General features: G+C 36.0%; 1 protein-coding gene across 4 annotated transcripts in view; it reads right to left on the reverse strand.

The window, feature by feature from the left end:
* Nucleotides 1-22,525, reverse strand: part of PLXDC2 (plexin domain containing 2) — a 514,506-nt gene that overhangs the window by 45,701 nt on the left and 446,280 nt on the right. The window lies entirely within an intron of this gene.

The raw sequence follows: 22,525 nt of genomic DNA on the forward strand, positions 1-22,525 counted from the left end.
AAAAGTTCTATAGCAGTGATTCCTAATCTTTTCACTACTAATTTGCATCTTTGTTTTAAATATTATTTTTGTCTATTAAACTTTGTTTAATAAGCACTGACTTATTTCTCTTATTTTAGATTTTTGCTAATAAAAAGAAAACATGACTGCCTATCAGAATGCATGGTCAATATGAAGTAAGAGAATATCAGATAAAACAAAGAAACATGACCTATCCATCCTTTAAATTTTTGTTGTTATTGTTTATTTTCTGTTTGAGACTCATAGCTGGTATTCAGTAATTCTTGTCCAAATCTAATAAAGCTCAATATCCTAAAGCTTTCCTTTATACACTATAATTCATTATTGAAAGAATATACAATTTAAACAGTAAATCATTATATGAAAATTCATGTACATAGAGGATTCTGGTAAGAAGGACAAGTATGAAGTATGAGGAATCTGTTTCCCTACATAGACAATAATTGCATTGGTAGAATGTGTCTGACAACTATCTTGGCACTTTGGACTCTATTGAAGGCTTGCAACTTTCAAGAGAAAGGCTTGGACTATAAATTGAGGTTAATTTCAGTCAATTTTCAACTCTTAATGGCTGCCCATCCTCCACCCCTCAGTCACGTGGCAGGCAGCTGTACATGTGTTCCTGAAGCAGCCTCCAGGAGCCAGGGCAGGCAAAAAGTGCCTTGTCCTCCAGAGATCAGGATCTGTGTTCTGACTTCTGATTGGTGCTTCTTATCACAGAGGCACAAAGATGTAGCCCCTGGTTTTTCGTTCTTTCCTCCATTGTTGCAAGCCCTTCCCCCTCTGGCTGAAGTGACTTCCAGGGGATTTAAAGAACTAGTGCTCTTTTCACCCTCTCCCCACTACGTTTTTCCCCCTTTTGGGAGCTAGATGTAAAGACTGGGACATTTGGAAACATCTGCACGTATGGGGAAAAACTGGAAAGTGTGTGTAAATGCCTAGGGAATAGTTCAGAAAGATTTGAAAACACATTAAGATTACATCTCATAATAAAAAAAAAAAAAAAAAAAAGATTACATCTCAATTTGACCTTCAGCATAGAGACAGTCTGCAACCACAACCGCAACAACAACAGCACAATCAACTACCAACAAAAATAATATCAAAACACAGCTAAAAACCGGAGAAGGGTGGGGAAGAATCTGATTTCCAGAATTACCACATTATTACATTCAAATGTCCAGTTTTTAATAAAGATTCACAAAACATACAAAGAAACAGGAAAGTATGGCTCATTTAAAGGAATAAGATCAACAGAAATTGTTCCGGAAAAAGAACTGATGGCAGTACAATAGCCAAAGACTTAAACAGAATTGTCTTGAAGATGCTCAAAGAACCAAAAGAAGATGGGGAGAGGGCCAAGAAAACAATGTGTGAACAAAATGGAAATACCAAGATAGAGATAGAAAACCTAAAAAAAAAAAAAGCCAAAAGAAATTATGGGGCTGAAAAATAGAGTAATTGAAATGAAAAATTCACTAGAGGGATTCAAAGGCAGATCTAAACAGGCAGGATAAAAAACCAGTGGACTTGGAAGGCAAGACAGTGGAAATCATTGACTTTGAGGGACAGAAAGAAAAAGAAGTCAAAGGTCCATCAAGCAGGTCAACATGCATATTATAGGAGTCCCTGAAGGAGGGACAGAGAGAGGGGCAGAGAGAATATTTTAAGAAATGATGGCTACAAACTTCCCAAATTTTTAAAAAGATTTTATTTATTTATTCATGAGAGACATATATAGAGAGGTAGAGACACAGGCAGAGGGAGAAAGAAGTAGGCTCCATGCAGGGAACCTGACATGGGACTCGATCCTGGGTCTCCACGATCCCACCCTGGGCTGAAGGCAGCGCTAAACTGCTGAGCCACTGGGGCTGCCCCAAACTTCCCAAATTTGATGAAATACATGAATATAAACATCCAAGAAGCTTAAGGAACTCCAGTAAGATGAACTCTTAATGACCCACACTGAGATGCATTATAGTCAAACTTTTGAGAGACAAAGTCAGAGAAAGAATCCCTAAGATGACAACAAAGAAGATAGCTTTAATAGAGGAAAAGAAGGCAAGGAATTTATCTACTTAATTTAATTTAATTTAATTTATTTATGTGTGTGTGTGTGTGTATGTGTGTGAGAGAGAGAGAGAGAGAGAGAGAGAGAGAGAGAGAGAGAGAAAGAGCATGAAAGGGAAGGGGCAGAAGGAGAGGGAGAGAATCTCAAGCAGACTCTGCACTGAGCATGGAGCCCTACACAGGGCTTAATCTCAGGATCTTGAGAACATCATCTGAGCCAAAATCAAGAGTTGGATGCTTAACTGACTGAGCCATCCAGGTACCTGCATTTATCTATCTATCTATCTATCTATCTATCTATCTATCTGAGATAGAGCACACAAAAGGCAAGGTATTTAAACATTTCCCTACAAAAAATCAACTAAACACAAAAGAAGACAGTAATGCTGGAAATAAGCCAAAAAAAAAAAAAAAAAAAAAAAAAACTTTAAGACACATAGAAAACAAATAGCAAAAATAATAGAAATAAGCCCCACCTCATTGGTAACTGTTTTATATTTAAATGGATTAAAATTTCCAATCAAAAGACAGTTTGTCATAAAGAATAAAAACACATGATCCAACTATATGCTGCCTATACTTCAGATCCAAAGACACAGATTGAAAGTGAAAGTATGAAAAGAGATATTCCATACAAATAGTAACTAAAAGACAGTAGAGGTAACTATACTAGTATCAGACTAAGTAGATTTTCAATCCCAAAGATTATGAGACAAATAAGGACATCATATATCAATAAAAGGTTTCAATTATAAACATTTACATAGCTAATGACAAACCATCAAAAAATATGAAGCAAATATGACATAATTGAAGGGATAAACTGACAGTTCTATAAGAATAGCTGGAAATTTCAATATCTCACTTTCATTATTGGAAAGAACCAGACTAAAGATAAGTAAAGAAAGAGACTTAACACAATGAACCAATTAGATCTAACATACATGTATAGAATCCTCTACCCAATGACAATATACACATTCTTCTCAACTGTGCATGGAAGACCTCATAGAAGAGATCATATGTCACAAATTAAGTTTCAACAGGTTTAAAAAATAGATATCATACAAAGAATTTTTCCCACTCACAGTGGGATGGAGTTAAGAAATGAGTAACAGATACAAAGCTGGACATTCACAAATTTGTGGAAATTAAGCAACACATTCTTGAACAGCCAATGTACCATCATGAAATCACAAGGGAAATTAGAAAACAAAAACACAAAAACCAAAACATAGGGACTGCAAGTAAAGCAAGGCTAAGGAGAGAACGCACAGCTGTTAATGCTTATATTAAAAACAAGATCTCGAATCAACAACCTAACTCTACAAGTTAATGAACTGGAAAGAGAAGAACACACTAAGCCCGAAGTTAGCAGAAGGAAGAAAATAATCAAGAGGAGAGTGAAGATCAGCAAAATAAAGAATAAAAAAATAATGGAGAAAATTAATGATATCTGGTTCTTTGAAAAAATCAACAAAATTGGAATGAGGACTCAAACACCAGCAGTCTGGCCTGAGTCTGCACCCTGAACCTCTGATCACTAACCCCTCAACTGACACTGAACTGTATGTACTGCTGTTTCTTCTTCATGTTAGCAATTCTGGCAAAGAATTCTAAAAAAAAAAAAAAAAAAAAAAAAACCTGGGTAATTTCAAATAAAGAACAATTAACTTAAATATGGTTAAGAATTAGCATTGTGCCTTCAAGAGGGGAGCAGGGTCTACGTCTGACTTGTCACCTCCCTGAGACTAGGCCACTGATGGCCATCACATGTACTTAAAATCCATGTTTGCTGGAAGAGAAGGAAGGAAAGAAGAGGAAGAAAAAAGAAAGAAAAATAAAGCTGTTGAAAATGGGTTAAAGCTCTTGGAATGACCACTTCTCCTATTAAAATCAAACAAGGTTATGATAAATTACTTTATCTGGTCTCCAGTTATCTTATCTCTGCAATGCAGTCAATAATAGTAACTACCCCACAGGAGTGCTGTACAGAATTAACCATTGAACACACAGAAAGTGCTTAGGAGAGTGCCTGGTATACAACAAGTACTTAATTAATGTAGCCATTATATTATTGTTACCTCTAATAGAAGGCAGGTTGAGGCAAATTATGGTGTCAGATTCATGGCACCATATAAACTATGTTTTGCCCTTAACATTTGTTACTTTTAAAGTTTGGCTATATTCTTAAGTATGCTTGTATCATTGTACTTTGTGCACTTGGCTTTTTTCTTATTTTTAAGAATATTATACATTAATGTCATAGGAAAATAGGATTAATTTAAAATGTTGCTTTGGAGAAAATGTGGCAAAAAAAAACTACTTGGGTAAAAAGAGGGAAGCCTTGAATTTTTCTTCAAATCCCACGTGTGGTTCCATTTGTCTATCCTTCTCCCCATCTATCCATCCCTTTCACCCTCAAATCCATCCACCCCAACAGCATCTGGTTCTATCCCTGAGATTAGTAGTCTTTTATAAGCAGTATGCTAAGATTCAGCCTCACTTTTTGTGTGTGTGCAATACAGGGAAGGGGAGAACAAGAAGATATTTGTGAGTTAGCCTCAGGCTGCCACTTCCCAAGTGAACCAAAGCCTGTTGAGGAGGCAGCAGGCAAAAGACAGCCCTTCCCAGGGAGAAACAGGAGAGCCAGAAACATGTTTTATTTAATAAGACCTCAAGTCAGTAAAATTATTGCTGACCTGTAGGATGCAAATTGCCCATCTTTAGAACATAAAACCATAACCGGATTTATACCTTGAAACCTCACTCATTGCCTTTATTTGGGCATAAATGTTTACTTTCTCACTTATTACTTATTTATGTTTTCGATAATGGCTTAGTTATATTATCTCCTTTCTAAAACACTCCTTTGCAGTCCTGGTCTGGATGTTAAGACACCATTTCATATGTAATGAAATCTGTACACAGTTTAGTTTGTCACTAGCTGAATAAATATTTTATAACATTTCTGGATGGTGATTTTAACAAAATAAACAATCTTCATAGAATCTCAAAATATTGTTAACCAGGAGACAAAATAAATATTTAGTGATCTACGACTGTGCATATGACTTTACACTGTGTTGTAACTAGAGCAAACCTTTTAAAAAGAAATATAACAAATTCAATTCCAAAATATTACAGAGGCGTCCTTGTGTCCCAAGAGAGTGCTATTTCTAAATGCATTCAGAGTGGTCATCTGACCGGAGTGGCCAAAATTGCACAAATATTTCTGGAGAACCTATTTTTCCATTTTCATATTATTTAAGCAAGTTTTCTGCATCTCTACTCTAGCTGCTTTCTCTTCTAACAAGTATGATGATGGCATATTAAAAGGTTATTGAATCTGGAGATGAAGTGATCACTCTATTGATGTGCTTTGATTTTAAATTCTTTCACTAATTGGTTTCCAGTTGAGTATCACTGCTCCATTAGGTGGTATAGGGTTTGCACATTAATGGGTACCTGCAAACAGAATTCAGGAGATCATCTGTGTTAAAGATGATGACCACCTCAAACACAAAATTGAAATTTAAAAAGTGTAAGCAAGTGGTAGTAATTTCCATCATTGAAGTTTAGTTCATTTGCCTTCAGGGTGGACAGTTCAAATTGATCCTAATCCGTCAGGAAAGATAGTAAACAAAAGACGTCAATTTTGAAAATAGACATTCATTCCTGTGCTTTGACTGATTGTTTTTGGAAAATGGCATACAGAATTGGGTCAGAGAAAACCTTGAGTCTATTTCAGGCACAAACTTAAGCCCATGAAAGTCCATGAGGAGCTGGGGGAGATATTCCAAAAGGTCATAAGAAATCTAGTCTGAAGACTCAAACTCTTATTCTTGGCTTAGAAGTATCTTATGCTCTTTCACTTATGTCCAAAAGTGAACCAAAGTAAAAAAACTATCCTCATACATGTATAGTATTGTGCACAAGACAATTGAAATCTTTAGCTTTTATAGCCTTACACTGTATATCCAAATAAGAGGAGTTAATGATAAAGTATAATAAGATACCATAAAATGGAGCCCCAAAGCCCAAAAGGAAGTATATAGATATATGTGAAAAGCCTATCAAATAAAGGCCATTTTTTGCTACTCTGTTGAAGACATATTTTAAAACCTAAATGAAACACTGAAAATCAATAGTATCAAAGATAATATACTTTCATCTGATCCACTGAATGACCCATGAGTTCCTAGCTTTTTAGTACTTTATAAAAGGCAGATCAATATTTAGACACAGAAAAGACTGTGAAAATTGTCAAATTCATCTAAGCAATCTATTTTGGGGTAAGTTTTAGTTATCATGATAGTAAAGACAACAGATTTTTAAAAGGAATTTTAAATACATATTAAACATATTTAAGGGGCACATGGGTGGCTCAGTCGGGGTAAGTGGCTGCCTTTGCCTCAGGTCATGATCTCACGGGTCCGGGGATCGAGCCCTGAGTTGGGCTCCTTACTCAGTGGGGAGTCTGCTTCTCCCTCTGCCTCTCCTGTCTGCTGTCTCTTTCTCTCAAATAAGTAAATAAAATCTTAAAAAAAAAAAAAAAAAAGAAAAGATATTCAAGACTTCATGCAAATGTGTTTCAATTGCTGTACTCCAAGAAAAGTTTATGACCTATTGATAAGAAGAAAGATGAAATGAATAGAAGAAAGAAGAGGAAAGAAAGGAAAAAAGTTGACCGGTTATTTCTTCAAAGTGTTGTGTCTGATTTTAAACCTCTACCTCTCCTTGCTCTTTCTGGGCCTGATATTTTTCTCAGGATTTATATCAGAATATCAAGTGGCACTGATATTTCGTATTTAGAAGCATAATTCTGCGACATGTGAAAAAGATTCTAATACATTGCTAAAATGATCTGTACCCACTATTAAATCTTGCCAGCAATTAAAGTCCAGAAATAAAGTAAAACTAAAATAGAAATACTCCTTGTCTGAAATTTTATTCACTTTAGAACTAACTCTTCTCTTGGCCTTAAAATGAAATGCTACAGCCCATAAATTCCACAATGTATTAATATCCTTTGGGGGGCCAAGAAGCTCATGGGTTGGACAAAGTCTTGCACAAATCTGTGCAAAATTCATAAATCTTATACATGTGATGTCAAAATGTTCTTTTTTAAAGCTTCAGAATGAAGTTAAACTGTGAGTGCTTACAATATTAGTGTTCCATTTTTGGATTAAAAACACACACAGACACGCGATTTTTCCCTGTGGAATATTATCTAACCCATTTATAACTTAAAGCATGTAATGGAAGAAAATCAAGTGATAAAATTTTTAGCTAAATTGACTTTCCTTTGGAAGTTTCCCTTGTAACCGATCTCATTTTGTAGCTTATCTATTTTTCCCCTTAGCTCTTTTAAATTTCTACATCTATGATCATGACCTTGACTTCATTCAGAGTTTCTTCTGGTGTTACTATTTTTTCGATGCTTGCCAATCTGTCAAAATTATTCAGGTATTAAGGGTCCCTCGGGACTATTATACAAGCTATACCTAATCCCCAATATGTGTCACTGTGGCAATACATTCATAATTCACATTATGATATCTCCATAGGAAGGATTTGGGTAAGTACTGTGAAAAGATATTAAAATGAGTGCACAAAACACAGCTAAGTGCATTATGTATGGTGAGAACAATATCTGGCAGGGACAGCTGGCCCAGCTTCTCTTTTTGTAGCCTGTGCTCCGACAGGGCAGCTGTGAAATTTCATTCAGGGAAACATATAAAACATTCTGGACTAAAACAGTTTAGTGGATGACATTCCTTTTTTAACAATAATCCGTTACCTTTTATCTTAGAAAAATAAAGCTAAATAAAATTTCTGTGAAATCATATTTTTTAAAAAAGTGCTTGATTCCATCAAAATGAGGGATTTTGGATAGCAGTTACCACCCAACTGCTTCTAGCTTCATTATATGATTAGTGCTTTAATGTAGGCATATGCATGAGCATCCAAAGAGAGGGGATTTACAGTGTTTACAATTGCCCTAAGACCCCAAATAAGTCTTTGAAATAATCCATTATCATTTTTCACTTCTTATGTGTATGTACTACTTTTTTTTTCAAAAGATTGATTTATTTATTTGAATGAGAGAGAGGGAGGGAAGAGGGAGAACAGGGGGTGGGGCAGAGGGAAAGGGAAAGAGAGAATCTGGAGCAGACTCCTTTCTGAGCATGGAGCCCGGTTTGAGGCTCCATCGCATAACCCTGAGATCATGACCTGAGCTGAAATCAAGAGTCGGACACTTAAGTGACTGAGACATGGAGGCACCCTTTATATGTATTACTTTTTAAAAAAAAATATTTTATTTATTTATTCATGAGAGACAGAGAGAGAGAGAGAGAGAGAGAGAGAGGTAGAGACACAGGCAGAGGGAGAAGCAGGCCTCATGCAGAGAGCTTGATGTGGGACTCGATCCCGGGTCTCCAGGGTCAGGCCCTGGACTGAAGGCAGCACTAAACTGCTGAGCCACCAGGGCTGCTCTGTACTACTTTTAAAAAATAGTCTACATATGCATCTAATATTTTCAACAACCAAGATCTTTATAAGACCTTTTAAACTTTTCTTAATATCATCTTTCTATGCCAAGTTGTCTTTGTGTAGAGTTGTCTTCATCTAAAAATGTATTTAACAATTATTTTTGAAAAATAAAATGTGTCTCTACTTCTATAAAATAATTCAAAGAAAAGGGATCTTAGCACCTAATTGTCCACCAAATATTAAACTAGAACATTTCATAGAAATAATTTCTCTTTTAATTTCATGCCAAGCCTTTGCAAAGGTTAAGAAATCCAGGTTTTAAAGTATAGAAAAAATTTAGAGTTTTCTTAATGAATATATTCACAGTGAATACAAAATACCCCAAATAAGGTTGACAAAAGTACTTTTAAGATTGGGGGTACAGGGACGCCTGGGTGGCTCAGCGGTGGAGTGTCTGCCTTTGGCCTAGGGCATGATCCTGGAGTCCTGGGATCAAGTCCTGCATCAGGCTCCCTACATGGAGCCTGCTTCTCTCTCTGCCTGTGTCTCTGTCTCTATCTCTCTGTGTCTCTCATGAATAAATAAATAAAATCTTAAAACAAAAAAGATTGGTGAGTACAGAACAGAGTGACTCCTCTTACCACCTAATCCCATCCATTCCAGAAGGAAGTCACTTATGTTGACAGGTCATTTATGCACAAACCAATAGGTATCATAATGAATGTTTACTTCCCTCCAAATCCATCAGGTTTTCTCAACATGAAGGAAGAACCCTTTTCCCCTTGCTCCTATCAGTGTAGAAAGGCAAATGTGTGTCCAAACCACTCAGCTAACATAGACCCTTAGTATTTCCATGCCTCTTAATCATGGCTGCACTACTAGGTCAAGACCAGGCCTTTTTGAGATTATTCAGGGTAATTGGATCCATTCTCTCACTGGAGCTGAAGTGCATGAATCCAAACGCATCTCATAAGCAGCTTTTCCAGTGGCAAGACCAAGCTCTATCTCACAAAGACCTTGCACTGTGTACCCACCATTAGGAAAACAGGCCACCATGGCCCATTAACTGTCTTCCTCCAGACCACAGCAGAAGCTGGGACATGGGACATGCAAGATATAACTTGCAGCCATTATTTGAAAAATAAGAAGCCCAGCTGTTGAGGTGCAGTCAACAATCTAAATAAAATCATCTTTCAGTGATTATCCATAAGCAACTTCTTTTGAAAAGTGCTGAATATTAAATCAATATTATTAAATCAATCCCAAATTCTTTGACGTCTGAATTTTGGGTTTCCTAAGAAAGCATGGCTTAATTTAGTTGCTAAAGTTATCATTTTGGCCTGTGTGTATGCCTTAGAATTAAAAACTTAGCCCTTCGTATTCTTAACAACCATACAAACCTTTTGTTGTTTGTTGAGGTTTGATATATACAGTCCTCTGGCAGACCTTTATTTTATTTTTTTTAATTTATTTTTTATTGGTGTTCAATTTACTAACATACAGAATAACCCCCAGTGCCCGTCACCCATTCACTTCCACCCCCCCGCCCTTCTCCCCTTCCACCACCCCTAGTTCGTTTCCCAGAGTTAGCAGTCTTTACGTTCTGTCTCCCTTTCTGATATTTCCCACACATTTCTTCTCCCTTCCCTTATATTCCCTTTCACTATTATTTATATTCCCCAAATGAATGAGAACATATAATGTTTGTCCTTCACCGACTGGCTTACTTCACTCAGCATAATACCCTCCAGTTCCATCCACGTTGAAGCAAACGGTGGGTATTTGTCATTTCTAATGGCTGAGTAATATTCCATTGTATACATAAACCACATCTTCTTTATCCATTCATCTTTCGTTGGACACCGAGGCTCCTTCCACAGTTTGGCTATCATGGCCATTGCTGGCAGACCTTTAGTACAGGTCTGTGCTCCCTCTGTCCAGGGGGCCGGGGCTGGCCGGGTTCCGGGGAACTTCCTAACCTCCCCGCATCACCGTGCCTGTGTGCCTGGGGCACAGAGGGCCTGCAGGACGGTCAGTGTGGCCCTAGAAGGGATGTCAGGACAGCAGGCCCTTGTGTTGGGCCAGAGGCAGACCCTCTCCATGCAGGCCACAGTTCAGGATAGAGCTCCAAGGAGTCTAATAGTTCTACATGCGAACCCAGGTACACAGAGGTACATCGGACAAGAAATATATTTCATTTGTCATGAATATATTTTACCTAATAGTTTAATTTATAACTTCTATAAAAGACCTGGGAGGGGAACACAGTCCTGCCATACAGTAAATGGGTAGGACTACATGTATGTTCAGGGCATCTTACAGAGACAGAATCAGAAACTGGAAAAAAAATTGGGTTGGGTCTGGAATTTCATTTTATTTTATTATTATTTTTTAAGATTATTTATTTATTTATTCATAAGAGACACACAGAGAGAGGCCAGAGACATAGGCAGAGGGAGAAGCAGGCTCCATGCAAGAAGCCCAATGTGGGACTCGATCCCAGGACCCCAGGATCATGCCCTGGGCCAAAGGCAGATACTCAACAGCTGAGCCACCCAGATGTCCCTGGAATTTCATTTTAAATTATGTTGCCAGATCTAAAAAAAAAAGAGTGCCCACATTTCAAAGGTAGAAAGAAAAAATTAAAACCACTGAGAGCCAGTTTTTCAGAATATTTATATTTCACTGCTTGGCATTGATATGGGCAAAACTTAGCTCAGCTAGTCCCCCTAGCAGGGGCAGAATCAGGTAGCCTGCTTAAGAAGAAAGACACTATGAAATTGTGTTTATCATAACTGCCTGCCCCTAAGGTCCTGGAATATCATGTTTCCCAAGATATCAAGTTCCACATGTTGAATATGGGATAGAACATGGCCAGTCCAGGAGGTGAGCACTAGTCTCATCCTAATCTTTTCCACCAAATAAGCCTTGTAAAATGGCCCCACAAAGTGGTATGTGGCGCTCTGACACGTTTTACAGTTGCAAAGGCCTTGGTCTCAAAGTGTCTGGGGGTACAGGGGTCCCAGTGCTCATTCTGACATTGATGTGGTAGTTGGAGAACTTTAACAGAGGAAGAATGGCAGACAAATGGCTACACAGCTGACTATAACATTTGAAGCAATCTTCCCTGCAGGACAGGATGGCATTGGGGGGCACAGCATATGCTCTGACACCAGATCATTTGGTGGTAAAGCCCAGTTGCATTCCTTACAAACCATGGGACCCTAAACAGATTACTTAAGTGCTTCCTGCCTCAGGAGTAAAATGGGATTACAATAGTACGTTCTTCATAGGGTGCGGTAAAGATTAACTGAGATGACATACAAAACCCTTAGAAAAGTGCCTGGCATCCAGAAACAGCCCAGTCCTTGCTAGATACTTTTATCATTATTAGCAACTACATGGGAAGGTTCTAAGAATAATTTAAAGCAAAACATGAATCAAATAATCAGATGTGTTGAATTTTATGTCTACTAATTAGAGAAGCTGGTTCACTAAGGTTAAGCTTTTTTTCCTTTCTAAATTTAGTTGAGAATTTCAAGAAGCTTGGAAGATTCATGAGATTTTTCAAAAAATTGTTATCTAGTTTATGAGAAACACATTAAAATTTCTCTCTTTTAAAGGAGATAAAATTGCAGCTTTGGAAAGCACAGATCTTAAGTGTACAATAGAACAAATTTTAATAATTTTCATGTCCCCAGAAAGTTTCCTTTCTCCCTTTCCAGTCAATTCTAACCACAGCCCACCTCACGATGGCCAACCACTATGCTGATTTCTATTGTAGTAGATTAATTTCACCTGTATTGATTTCATACAAACTGAATCATGTACTGTATGTACTCTGTAGTGATTGGCTTTTTTTGCCTAACATGATGTTTTCCAGAAGTATCTGTGTCATTGCATGTATCACTAGTTTGTTCTTTATTTCTGCTGAATAGTAGTCCACTGTACAAATATACTCAATTTGTTTATTTTTCTATTGCCAAACATCTGGACTATTTTCAGTTATTGGCAATTATGAATAAAGTTGTATGAATATTCTTGTAAATGTTTTTGTGGATATGTTTTTTCTTGGATAAATACATGGAAGTGGAATTTCTGGATCAAAAGGAAGATACGTGTTTAGCTTTATAGAATTGTTAGTTTTCCAAAGTGATTTTACTATAGCATACTCTGATTAGCAATGTAAAAGACTTGTGGTGCACCATATCCTCATCAGTATTAGCGTTCTGTCTTTTTGGGTGTTAAACATTGTCATGTGTGTAACATGATAACTCACTGAGGCTCTTGCTTTCTTAAAAGTCAGTCTGATAATCTATGCTTTTAATTGGAATGATTATTCTCTTTACATTTAGTGTAATTATTGATACAGCTGGATTTGATCTACTTTTCTATTTTAATTCTCTCCATTTTCCTCCTCTCTTGCCTTCTTCTGCCTAAACAAATATTTCTTAGAATTTCATTTAAATTTAGCTCTACATTTTTTGTACTTTTTCTTTAGTGGTTGCTGAACATAATGTTCACATGTGTTAAAGTCACTTATGGTTGAAATTTAATCAAACAAGTTTTTAATTCATTACTGTAACAAATAATAACATTTGGTCACAGAAACTTACAGCACTATTATGGTTCAAGTTAAATAAGGACTCCTGCCTTCACTACCCATGATACAGGTAAAATCTTGCATGGTATTACCTGAGCATGCAGAAAATAACTAAGGTGAAAATTAGTCTTAATGGAAAAGCAAGTCATTGAAAACCCACCTATTGAAAAGGATTAAATTTACCATCGAATGAATTAAACTACTTTCTTTAATCATTATATCTTTTTAAAAATAGTATATCTTTCTTCCCTCCCTTCCTTCCTTCTTCAACTAGATCAGCATATTACATGAGAAATAAGCCTTGGCAATTGAAGCACACATGAAAAAATTTAGTATTTAAGCACATGAAAAAAATTAGTATTTAAGAATGTTTGAAGGTCAGTGGGCTCCAAATATACTTAGGCAGGTCCTTTACACTTTAATAGAAGCCTCTTTTTTCATTACCCTTGAAAATGTTTTATGGGTTCTTTCAACTCCTAGGTACCATACCCTGACCTCTCACACTTACGTTCCCTATATTACTTTGTCTCCTTCTACACTGAGAAAGAAGAAAGCTCAAATGAATTTCTCTCAACTTCTCCCTCCCACCTAACTCCTCTCATCCATGCTGACTGACCACTCCCTACTTGCAGACATATTAAAACACTCTTGGCCATCTTTCAGCTCTTTTCTTTTTCTTCTTTCTACTCAATATCTGTAACATGTAAATAGGCTCCTAAAATAAAACGACATCATAAACAACAGAAGTCTCTACTTTCCTTTTCACTGAATTTCTTGAAAAAGTAGCCTGCCTTTGTTGAGTTCAATTTCCTTATTGCCTGTGAACTTCTCAAATTCTATCTAGGGATTGTGTAATTGTGCATTGTAGAACTGTCCAACAAATGCTAATATATTACCTAAACTAATGGTCATTTTTCTGTTCTTTTTCTTTCTTTCTTTCTTTCTTTCTTTCTTTCTTTCTTTCTTTCTTTCTTTCTTTCTCTTGGCCTGTTTAGAGCATTGCACTGTTCACTACTTCCTCCTGAAATTTTCTTCCCTTTGGTTTTTGTGATAACAGACTCTACTGATTTTCTTGCTATCTCTCTTTGCCATTTTCTAAACAAAACCTTGCATACTCCATTTAGTTCTGTGCTCTTTTCATTTTTATACCATCATTCTGTGATCTCATTCACTCTTGTAACTTCAACTGTCATTTCTATGCTGCTGATGCCTAAATTTATATCTTTTGCTTGTATTTCTCAAGTGAATTTCAGACTTGCATAGAAAAATGCCCACTGGACATCTTCATTTGGATGTTCCACAAATACTTCAACGTCAGTAAGTTCAAATTAAATTCATTGCCTCCATCCAAAACCTCTTCTGGTACTCTTCTGGTACCCCTATTAAACAGTAACATCATCCATCCATATGACTAAGTGCAAGGCCTGGGAGCCATCTTGGTTGCTTTCTATCACATAAATCACACATCCAATCAGATATTAGTTATGTAGCTTCACTTCATTATAAAGTGCTTCCCATGTCCAGTTTCTCTTCTTTATTCCTACTATCAACCATTACTCTGGCCTCTCAGTATTTCTTTTATGGATTACTAGTACAATCTCCTAAGTAATTTCCTGGCCTCAGGGTTACTCCTTTCCCCTCTGTTCCCCACAATCCCTCAAGAATGACCTATTAAACATGTAAAACTTTTCATGGCACTCTCCTGTCTAAATGATGTCAATGGTTCCCAATATTTCTGGATAAAATTTAGACTCTCTTGCCTGGCATAAAAGGCTATGAGTGCTAAAGCCCCTACTTATCTCTCAATCTCACCATCCTTTACCATCTGTGTACATCTTTACCCTAGCCAAATAAAATGTGGTGACTCTTTAGTTACTCAAAAAGATCTTGATGTCTCATGCTACTGAACTTCTGTCTTTGCTGATCCCTCTGCTGAAGTGTCATTTTTCTGTCCCTTTTCTACACAAATCCTATGTATATTTCAAAACTTGGATCAAGTATCTCTCCTGAGAATCTTTCTCATTATTTTAGCTTTGTTTAAATGACTTTTCTCTGCCTTCACAGCTTTCCCTGAGTCTATTGTACTTTTCACACCACATTTAATTATTGGTTTATTTCTTTATGTCATCCCACTAGTACACTTGCTTCTTTATGGCAAGTACCAGTCTTTTTTTATCTTTGTATCTCCATCATTTACCAATGGGCCAGGCACACAGTATTTAAGAAATGTTTCCTGAATAAATGACATCAAGTCTAATCAAATCAACATAAGAGTTAATTTTCTAGTGACATATATATTAGCAGCACAAGGCAATTAACTATGATCATCACTAGATAAGTCATACTAAAAAATTTGCAATAACTTTTTACACATTTGCCCCAGGAAGGGTAACAAGAAATATTGGGTAACACAAAAACTGCTCTTGAGGCCTCTCATAAATCACAGGTTCCAAAATATAATGGTATATGGGAGCTTCTTTCTTCTAACAAGAGATCCCCAAGGCTAGGTTTCTGACAAAAAGAGGATAGATAGAAAATTATATAGGAGATGAGCACAGAAAAGAAGGTATGTATCAATCAGAGAAAGATATAAAGTAAGACATTTTGTTAATGGCAAATGGAAAGTGTATTTGGAGGTACCTCTTTAAAACCATGTATCCATGTGTCTCCTAAGAGGTTCTGCTTTATCATTTTGTTTTATGTCCTATCCTCAGCACAAACTCTTTAAATTCTATCTACAAATCAACATAAAAAGGAAAAATTATATTCCAAAGTGATTTTCTTTTTCTTTTCCTATGCTGGAAAATGATTTTTAAACTATTAGATTGAACAATGAAATTGCAATTTTTGTAGGTCAAAATGGTAAAAAAACAAAACAACAACAACAAGCAATTTCACATGGTTCAGCAAAATATAGAAAGCGTAATTATCTTTACTAAAATAATTTTGCAACAGCTAAAGTGGACTAATTTTCAATTAATGATATAACAGACATAATGCTTTAGGGTCCCCTATTATTGCTGAGCAAGATGCATTCTCTACATGGATACAGAGATAATTTATTGTCATCAATTGAAATGTTTTATGGGAGTCGTGAGATATAGGTGAATACCAATGGGTAGATTCAGAGTAAGATATGTCACTTACTTTGGGGACTCTGGCACAAAGAAATAAAGAATTCACTTAATTCCTGATACTCAGAGTGTGGTCTGTGAACTGGTGGTGTCTGCATAATCTGAGAGCTTTTAGAAATGCAATGCCAAGGTTTGGGTTCTATCCTAAAACTACTATAGCAGAAAACACATTTTACTAGACTCCCTCTTCACCTAGTGATTCTGATGCTCCTTAATATTTATGAAGCATTGAATCAAAACACTTGTTCACAGGTCAACTTTACATGGGATCACCTGAAGGGTTAAAAAATATTGATGCCTAAATCCCCGCTCCAGAAGTTCAAATTTAATTGGTTTGAAGAACAGTCTGACCACTGGGGTTTTTATAAACTGGAATAATAAAGTTAGATGACAATAACCAGGTCATTCTAATGTACAAAAAAAGTTGGGATCCACTACTTTGGATGCAATTTTAGGAAAGAAACTCTTAATCCTAGGGGATATTCAAAATCACATTCTGCAGTATTAGACATTTTCACTATTATGGCACACATATACTTAGAATAGACTTAGTGCTACCATGAAAAGTAGCCAAACAAAGCAAAAGATAAAAACCAAATGTCAAGATACTTTACAGTTTTTAGAAACAGAAAGTGATAGATATTCAATAGCCCGTCAAAAGGAAATAACAGTTTCTCTTTCTTTACAAGACTATGATCTATGTGAAAGAAGTAGATGAAAAAAATAGCAAGGGAAGGTGGGGGAAAATGAAAGATATGTTACTTTGATGATTTATGTATTAAAGCCAAAAAACAATTCGACTGAATGATAAATGAAACACTAGACACTTGATCTGTCACTACGGACTAGGTAATAAAAATATAACCTTAGATGTATTCTAGTGAAAAAGTCAGAATAACGTTCTAACATTTTATCTTTGGATGAAAAGTCTCGGGATATGTTCAGAAACAAGAAACTAAACACAACAGAATCAGAATTTAGACCAGCCATTTCATAGTAGCTTATTCAAAGTATATCTATATTTTCTCCTGGAAATCAACCACTTTGCAGATTTGTATCTCAGAATTAACTCAATCATGTTCTGCACACTGCTTAATGTAGCTATTCCAGCATCTCTTTGATGGGAACACCACCTTCTGAGTCAAGAATGCAGCCTTTCAGAAACCAGGTGGAGCAAAAATCATAGCAATATGAATAAATGACAAGCACAGTGCCATCTGCATAATACATTAATGCTCTCTGGAATGCTGTTACATTTATTTTTTATTTTTTTATCATTTTTTTTAGAGAGGGGAAAGAGTGAAAGAGGGGCAGGGGGAAAGGGAGAGAGAGAATCCTATGCAGGCTCCATGCCCAGCAGAGAGCCTGACTTGGAGCTCAATCTCATAACCCAGAGAGCTCATGACTGGAGCTAAAATCAAAAGTTGAATGCTCAACTGACTGAGCCACCCAGGCACCCCTCAGTCAACACATTTTAAATAATAAAATCAAATCAGAAGATTTTAGAGCTTAAAATAATTTTAACATCTGCAGTGTAGCAGAATGGTACAATTCAATTTGCCCAACTGAGTTGAATCTGGTTGAAGATTTTACTTCTTAATTAAAGGACCCTGCCATTGATCCAACTTGCAAACTTCTTTTCAGCTGTAGATATAATTTTATCCAGCTAGCATCTTGAAGACATTTACATTTCTATTTAGGTGGTGAGTGTCATTTGGAAGCAACCTAATCAAATGCCAAAGAAGGAATTTAATAGTTATACCTACAATAATATATAGCTAGGTCATTCCTTAGAAATGTTACTCCTCTAATAAGTTTTTGCTAGGATTTGGAAACCCAAAGAAGTGATTTTTAAATGTTTGTAATCATTATTCACAGAAATACATATATTTAAAAAACACACTGTAGAAACCCCTTCATGGTAAATTAAACCTGAATTTCTAGAGAAACCTAGAAGCCTGAAAGAATTTTAAATTAGATTTGAACATAAACACAGAGTAGCGCTGTAGTTTGGAGAACATGGCTGTGATTCAGACCACTACTCAGTTACACAGGAGAATCAATGCGTTGTGATTTTGATAGAAATGATAAAATGGAAACTACTGCGTAATCACACAGGAAAACACTTCTAAACACTTATAAGTATCATCAGTTATTACAGATAAGGAAAAATAATATAGTAAGAGTAAGTAAAATCCTTTATGGTGGCATTTCCTTTTTTGGCAGCTTGATTTAAGAGATCTGTACTATAAGAGAACAGTAAGGGGATCCCTGGGTGGCGCAGTGGTTTAGCGCCTGCCTTTGGCCCAGGGTGCGATCCTGGAGACCCGGGATCGAATCCCACGTCGGGCTCCCGGTGCATGGAGCCTGCTTCTCCCTCTGCCTATGTCTCTGCCTCTCTCTCTCTCTCTGTGTGTGACTATCATAAATAAATAAAAATTAAAAAAAAAAAGAGAACAGTAATACTGAGAGGTTGTCAGGACTTGGAGTCTGTATTAAGGAATCTCTATTATTAAATAGAGTCACACCCCAGGTGTGCCACATTCTAGCCAGGTAACATAACCCTTCTGTACCTTCATTTCCTCAGCTATAAAGTGAGAATAATAATAGGATCAGCTCACAGGGGTGTTGCATGAATTAAATTAGGTAAATACATTACAGCATTTAGAACACTGCTAAGGAATATAGTAAACACTCAACACAGACTTCTTTTTCCTCCTCTTTTTCTTTTTATCCTCCTCTTCCTCCAACTATTTTTTTTTCTCCTCCAACTATTTGGAGATAGTTGTATAGCTGGAGATAAAATGCTATCTTTAAATTGGCTCTTCTTTTTTTTTAAGATTTATTTATTTATTCATGAGACACACACACATAGAGGCAGAGACATAGGCAGAGGGAGAAGCAGGCTCTATGCAGGGAGTCCGATGTGGGACTTGATCCTGGGACTCCAGGATCATGCCCTGAGCCAAAGGCAGACGCTTAACCACTGAGCCACCCAGAGGTCCCTAAATTGGCTCTTCTAAGTTTTTGTATTCCACCATCCACAATCAATCCATGCTATACCTCACCAAGGGGGGTGTGCACCCATTAGATACCATTCTCTTTGTTTAGGTTTTTTCACGTTCTTGTCTCCAAATTGTACATAGGTCTTAAAATTTCCACTCAACCCTTAAGCCTAATAAAACTTCCCCAACCCAAAAACTAGCCTGAAACTTCCAGAAGCTCTACCTTGTTCTACTCTAAAGGTAGCAGGAAACTCAATTCACAATTGAAGATTCATTATGAGTGATTTAGTAGACTGGAACTCAGTTTGGATGCTGTGAATGAGAAACTCTGTTGTGTGCCTTTGGTGACCAGCTGCTCAGAAGTGTTTTCTACTCTCATATCAAAGATGAATGAAAATCTCCTGGAAAGCGAATGTATAATCATGTCAGCTATGGATTTCACCAGAAAATCAACTATTTTAACCCAAAGAAATGTTCCAGAAAGACTGAGAGCCAAGGCAATCCAATATCTAAAAGCAGCATCATTAGCTTCTAGCTACATACTATTTTGAAAAATGTCATCCTTTTTTTTCCAGAAAAGTACAGACCCTTAAATTAAAATGCTTTTAGAAAAAAAAATGCTTTTACAAACAGCAAATTAAATTAAATCAAGAAATAAAATGTGCTAAATTTCTTTGCAACAATACATAGCAAATTACAAAAATTTATTAGCCTGCTTTTAAAAAAATTCTCAATAAATGTGAGAAAACATTTACATTAGGCATCCTTTTTCATTATTAGCTCCATCTTGCAAAAATGTTTACCTGGATGGGGAAAGGGAGGACAATTCCGAATTCTGTTTTCAACATGTTTAATCAACTAATCAAGTTAGATTTAAATTGGCAATTCTTCCTTGCATCTTCAAATTCCATAAGATAAAAACAATGAAAGCATGCAATCTTAATGAAGGTACTATAAAAAGTAATGTGTAATTTCCCTTAAGTACGGTTTTGAAAGAACTTTTTTTTTTTAAGATTTTATTTATTTACTTGAGAGATTGAGAGAGAGAGAGAGAGAGAGAGAGAGAATGGATCCCAGGACCCAGATATCATGACCTGGGCTGAAGACAAATGCTTAATAGACTGACCCACCGAGGTGCCCTGAAGGAACATTTATCTTAATTCTGGTTAGGTTGGTCTGCTCTAACTGTACTTTTAGAAAAAGTGCTTCATAAACAACCCTATACATGAAATGAGTTCCAGTATTTAGACACAGCTAAAGTCTTATTGCAATATTTTGGAATTCTGGGGGATACATGCTGCATGTTAATGATCTAATTATCATCTGAAAAGTCAACAGTCTATTTCTCTAGGATAACAAAAATGAAAAACGTCTTCCATTTACATCAGGAACTTACTTCACTTGACTTGTCAACATCATAAGGTAGTTCTAACGCACTGCATTAAGAAAATCTTCAAAGTTCTAGGATTCTTTGCTTTGCTGCACTAAACAAAACTAAGGATTTTCCTTGGAATAATTGGTAATATTTTAGGGAACGATTTCCCAAAGTGTATTTCACAAAACATTAAGTCCACAAGATGAAACTTATAGAAAGTTTTTATGACCAAATTGTCAAGAAATGCCAGATACTAAATCTTTATCATTATTTTGAAGTTTCTTTAGAATATATGCTCCTTTAAAGCAGGGGATTTGGCTAAGTTTTGTTCACTTATGATGGCTCCAAGCATGTAACAGTGTCCTGCACTTAGGCATTTGGCAGGAATTAATGAATGAATAAACAAACGAACATTAAAAGTTTTGAACAGGAAAGAAACTTCTTTAATTTCCTTTCATCCAGAGTATCTCATAGCTATTTATTCACATGAATCTTTTGAGTTTTCTGTAGCCATTACAGATTATTTATTCTAAATATTTAGAGAAAAGAGAAAAGAAAGCATAGAAATGAAACCACTACCCACCTTAAGAATTAAATGTAACAAATATAACAGAGGTCTCTTGGGAACCTCTCCTCCATTTCATTCATGTCATACTATTCTCCCTCAAATAAGGTAATATCTTACTTTGGTGTTTAAAACTTCTGTTCACATGAAGCTAAGTGCATGCTGCTCTGAGAAATTCTGAACTGGGGAACTGTTAAAGTGCTCTCAAGTGCTAAGATTTTAACTTATTTCTAGTTTGCATATATGTTGCAAATGGTCATCTGTAAACTTATCCATTTATACCATTAATAGAATAATAAGTAAGGAATCAATGAAATAAAACATTAAGAGACAGACCTAAGGCAATGGATAATTGATGTAATAATGATTATATGAAGAGGCTAAGCAGCTTATCTTTCAAATGGTTTGATATTAAATTTAAATATAGATATGGTATATATATCTTATCATACAGTCACCTAAGAAAACATCAAAGTTTTGAAGTATTTGTTACGTATCCCAGGCTGAGTAATTTAGAAAATATTCCCTACTGTTACTAAAAGAAAAAAAATCCCTTAAAAAAAAAATCTCATTTTGACTTACTTACAAAATCAGCTGGGGCTGCAAAAGTAAAACTGTGTCTAGATTAATGTCACAGTGTGGCCACATTTGCATAAAAGAGGTTGCTAAGAAGAGGATCACCTCGCCTTCTTGAGTTGAATAAACAATTAATGATAAAAAAATCTCTTTTATCAAGATCCAGGAAACTACGATAGAGAAGCACATATAAGCTAACATAGTTTAATAGAAAAAGAACTACTTTTAAAAGTTTAGGCAATATTTTATATTAGGCAATATTCACAGTCTTATTTCGGTAAAACTTTTCTTCCTCCAATTTTCAAGCACCATTATAGTTAGCTGTCAATTGTCTTAGAAAAATGTGAAGTATGTAACCACCTAAATGTTCTTTTTGCATATTTAATTTTTGTCCCTTGCTTCACATAAAAGATAAAAAGGCCTATGATGTATATTTCCATATTGTTCTATTTCTTAGTTTTATTTATAAAGAATATTGAGTATTCAACTAGAGGGAAAAAAAATCCATTTGAACCTGATACCTGTGCCGTGTAGGTACTCAAAATACAATTAAACTCAGCAATAGTGCAAAAAAGAAGAGCAACATGTGTGGATAAATTTTCACTTAATAATTGGTCATTGGTGTCCCGCAGTTTTACAGGCAAACACACAGATTCGAATTTCATTCCACCATTGAAA

Source organism: Canis aureus, chromosome 5 (assembly GCF_053574225.1).
Source record: "Canis aureus isolate CA01 chromosome 5, VMU_Caureus_v.1.0, whole genome shotgun sequence".
Taxonomy (NCBI): Eukaryota; Metazoa; Chordata; class Mammalia; order Carnivora; family Canidae; genus Canis; species Canis aureus.